The sequence below is a fragment of the Momordica charantia genome, assembly GCF_013281855.1.
Source record: "Momordica charantia cultivar OHB3-1 chromosome 3 unlocalized genomic scaffold, Mcharantia_2.0 BLBB01000003.1, whole genome shotgun sequence".
In the NCBI taxonomy this organism is placed as follows: domain Eukaryota; kingdom Viridiplantae; phylum Streptophyta; class Magnoliopsida; order Cucurbitales; family Cucurbitaceae; genus Momordica; species Momordica charantia.
The window spans coordinates 12715084-12720029 of record NW_028275161.1 but is presented as its reverse complement, the minus strand read 5'-3'; the positions used below and the strand labels follow the sequence as shown (position 1 = coordinate 12720029).

General features: G+C 35.5%; 1 pseudogene; it reads left to right on the top strand.

The window, feature by feature from the left end:
- The first annotated feature begins 998 nt into the window (after positions 1-998).
- On the top strand, positions 999-4735 carry LOC148212407 (uncharacterized; annotated as a pseudogene).
- The last annotated feature ends 211 nt before the right edge of the window (positions 4736-4946 follow it).

Genomic DNA, 4946 nt, shown 5'->3' with positions numbered 1-4946 from the left:
TTGCATTTATATAATAGATTTTCTTTAAATTAATTTAATATTTTAGGTTTTTTTTATATTAATTGCATATATCTATTAATCTTTGTACGTTATTAGGTAGAATTCACATTAATATAAGACTCCTTTAAAAGTAGTTAATATTGAATATAAATTTCATTTTCAATTTTAATATTTTTATAAAAAATACAATTATATAATTAATGTTATATAAGGTGAAACTCATTTATTATATTATCAAATTATATATTTTAAGAAAAAAAATATCAAACGCGAGCCGATTGTTAAAACCATGTTCACTTTAAAACTATGTATTTAAGATAATATATATTATTCATAATAATTCATTCCAAATATTAAAAAATGAACATATTATATAATTTAATCGAAGTTTGTTTTATATGAACATGTAATACAATTCATTCAAAATATTAAAAGTAAACGAATATATTATAATTGAAGTTTGTTTAATATGAACATGTAATACATAAATATACTTAATTACTTATTAGTCAATAGTAAATTAATTTATTTAAATTATAAAATTACAAATAAAATTAAAGATATTTAATAAAAGAAAATATATGAAAAAACAATGAAGGGGCAAAAATATCAATATAGGATGTCCTCGATGTGGGAATCATGGAAAACCATATTTTAAAAGGGAATCCAAATTGACCGGGATACCTTCTGTATGGACATCTTGAGATTATTAGTGGAATATTTTACTCATTCTGTTTTAGTCAGTTTATTTGTTATAACTATTAGTGTAATATTTACTCATTCTGTTTTATTAAATTTATTTGTTATAACTGTTTAAAGAAGTGATTATAATTTCTTAAGTGTATAAATACTGTGTAAGTCTCATCATTTTGTATTCAATCAGAAGAGCTCTTTCACGTGTGTGAAAGATTATTACATGGTATCAGACTTTTTGGTGACTTAGCGTCTCGATCATTTTCTTCCGCTTTCACTGGACTCCAGTATTCTTGCCTTCTGCCATGGCTGAATCTTCCTTAGTTCCAAAAGATTTCTCATCCCCGATCTTTCTACTATCAAACATTTGTAATCTGATTTCTATCCGGCTTGATTCTTCCAATTTCGTGTTATGGAAGTTTCAATTAACATCTATACTCAAGGCACACAAACTTTATGGCTTCATCGATTGATCTCTACCAAAATCGGCTGAATTTTTGGAATCTGCTTCTACTTCTTCAGCGGCCTCATTGACATCGAATCCTGCTTTTGATGACTAGATCGCCAAGGACCATGCCCTAATGACACTGATTAACGCGACGTTATCTCCAGCAGCACTTGCATATGTTGTAGGTTGCAATTCTTCACAACAGATCTGAAACACTTTGGTTCGCCACTATTCCTCTACCAATCGTACGAATGTTGTGTATCTAAAGTCCGATTTACAATCCATCGTCAAGAAGAATGGTGAGTCAATTGATTTGTACATTCAACGAATTAAAGAACTCAAAGACAAATTGGCCAATGTTTCGGTCTTTATTGATGATAAGGATCTCGTAATCTATGCCTTGAACGATCTTCCGCCTGAGTTCAATACGTTCCGTACCTCAATGCGTACGAGATCTCAGTCACTCTCGTTTGCGGAACTTCATGTGTTTCTTGTTTCTGAAGAGAGTGCTATCGACAAACAGGCTACACATGATGAAATTTTTTCACAACCTATGGTTCTTGTCGCTTCAAATTCTTCGGCCAAGAATCAAAATCAAAATTAGAACCCTAATGTTCCTCGCAGTAAAGGATCTTGTGGCAGAAATCGATTTTTGAATAATAATCGAGGAAGCTCTTCTCAAAATCAATTCAGTGGTCAATCTATTGGATCCAAAGGCACACGTCGGTCTTCTTTACCTTTTGGAATTCAGTTTAATTCTTCTAGTTCTGCTTCTCAATCACAGCGAGTTATATGCCAAATTTGTTTTCAGACTGGTCACACTGCGATTGATTGCTACAATCGCATGAATTATAATTTTCAAGGGCGTCATCCGCCTGCTCAGTTAGCCGCCATGGTTGATGCTCACAATAATGCAGCATTGGAAAATTTTTCTGCCCCTTCATCATCTTGGCTTACAGATTCAGGTTGCAACATCCATGTTACTTCTGATTTGGAAAATTTTACAAGTGCGACAGAGTATACTGGTGATGATCAGGTTACTGTGGGCAGTGGGCAAGCTCTCCCAATTACTCACTCAAGTTGTGGTGTTCTCACTACTCCTTCTTTATCTCTTACTAATCTGCTTTATGTTCCACACATATCTTCGAAACTGCTTTCGGTCCATCAGTTATGCCTTAATAATAATTGTATTGTTTCTTTTGATTTTGATAAATTCTCTATCCAGGACAAGTCTTCGGGCAAGATATTGTTCCAAGGACCCAACATTAATGGACTTTATCCGATTAATGCTTCTGCCCTGTCTACTTCCTCCAAGCTTTATTCTGTCCCTGTTGCTCATGTTGGTGCACGAGTGTCTTCTTCGGTTTGGCATGATAGGTTAGGACACCCTTGTGATTCTACACTTCGTTTTGTTTTACATTCCATAAATTTCCCTGTATGCAATTCTTCTTGTGTATGCAAACATTGTCTGTATGGGAAAATGCATAAACTTCAATTTCGTAATTCTGTTTCTATCTCATTGTTTCCTCTTGAGTTGATACACACTAATGTATGGGGGCCAACTCCTCAACCTTCCATAAATGGATTTAACTACTATGTTTCTTTCATAGATGATATGTCCAAATATACATGCCTTTTTCCCATTACTCGAAAATCTGATGTTTCTACTGTTTTTCAGCGTTTTAAACCCCTTGTTGAAAATATCTTCTCTGCTCGTATTAAAATTCTTCGAAGTGATGGGGGTCGGGAATTTGTTAATCACAGTCTTGGTAATTTTCTTAGTACTCATGACATTTTCCATCAGAAATCTTATGCTTATACTCCTGAACAAAATGGAGTAGCTGAACGAAAATAGCGACATATTTTTGAGATGGCTCTTACCCTTATGTCTAAATCTTCTCTCCCTCTCAACTTTTGGTCTTTTGCCTTTACAACCGCTACATATCTTATTAATTGGCTTCCTTCTCCTTCTCTTCCAAAGAAGTCTCCATTTGAACTTCTCTTCAAGAAAATTCCTGATTATTCTTCTCTCAAGGTCTTCGGTTGTGCTTATTATCCTCTCTTAAAACCCTATATGTCTCACATGTTACAACCTAAGACCTCACAGTGTGTTTTTCTAGGATATCCGTCTGACTATAAAGGGTACTTGTGTTACAACATGATCAATGGTCGTTTATACACTTTTCATCGTGTTATTTTTTATGAATCATTGTTTCCTATTTCAATCCCCTCTGTTTCTTCCACTTCTCTTCTTCATGGTTCTTCTTTTCCATATTAGAATCCTCTTCCCATTCTCCTATCTTCCTTTCTTCCTCCTTCTCCTATGCCCTCACAGTTCTCTTCCTTTGTTCCACCATCCTCGCATATCCTTCAAATACTTTACCCAGTGTCAACACAAATACTTTACCTACTACCACCACTAGCTCACGACCTGATCAGTCCTCAGTTCTTGTTGTTGCTCTTGTTGTTTCTACTGCAAATGATAATATCGGATGTGTATCTTCTGCCCCTTCGTCTGTTATTCCACAAAATGATAATCCTATGTAAACCCGTAGCAAATTTGGTATTTTTAAGAAGAAAGTTTTTATGGCCACAAATTCTTTTGATTCTTGAGTTGAACCCACCTCTTCTACTGCTACCTCTAAACTTCCAATTTGGAAATCTGCTATGGCTGATGAGTATCAGGCTTTGGTTAAACAGAATACGTAGGTTCTTACTCCCTTACCTTTTGGTAAAAGTGCTATTGGCTGTAAATGGGTGTACCGAATTAAGCATAATCCTGATGGTAGTATTGCCCGTCACAAGGCACATTTAGTGGCAAAAGGTTATCATCAAGCATCTGGTATTGATTATGAGGAAACGTTTAGTCCGGTTGTTAAAAAGCCTACTGTTCGTATTTTTTTCTCTTTGGCTGCTCAATATAATTGGCCTTTTCGTCAACTTGACATTAAAAACGCCTTTTTACACGGTGAGCTACAAGAAGAAGTCTATATGTAACAACCTCAAGGTTTTGTTGATTCTTCTCGTCCAACCCATGTTTGCAAGCTCTTAAAGTCTCTTTATGGTCTTAAGCAAGCACCTCGTGCTTGGTTCGAGTGTTTCACCTCTCATTTGTTAACCCTTGGTTTTGAGGCTTCACATGCTGACTCTTCCTTATTTGTGCGCCCTATTGATAGTACTATTACATATCTGTTACTATATGTTGATGATATTATTATTACAAGAAGTTGTTCCACTTATATTGATGAGTTGGTTTCTGTTTTACATCTTCGGTTTGAAATGACTGACCTTGGTTCTCCGAAGTATTTTCTTGGGCTTGAAATAAGTCATTCTGTTGCTGGGATTTCTGTTTGCCAAACTAAGTATGCCAGAGATGTTCTCTTGCGATTTGGGATGCTTGCTTCCAAGCCTTGTACAACCCCAGTTGTACTTACTTCTACTACTGATTTGAGTGATCCTTGTTCTGAGGAAGATGCTATTGTTTATAGGGCTATAGTTGGTGCACTTCATTATCTTACATTTACACGCCCAGATATTGCCTTTTATGTTGGTAAACTTTCTCAACACATGCATGCTCCTTGTCTAGTCATTTAGTGGCTGCGAAGCGTGTTTTACGTTACATAAATGACTTGTTGGATTCTGCTATTGTTTTTAAGAAGCATGCTTCACCTACGGATGCTTTATGTTTAACTGCTTATTCTGACTCGAATTGGGCTGGCGACCCTTTGATAGACGGCCCACTACTGGTTTTATTGTATTTTTGGGATGTAATCCTATTTCTTGGGCTGCCAAGAAACAGTCGACT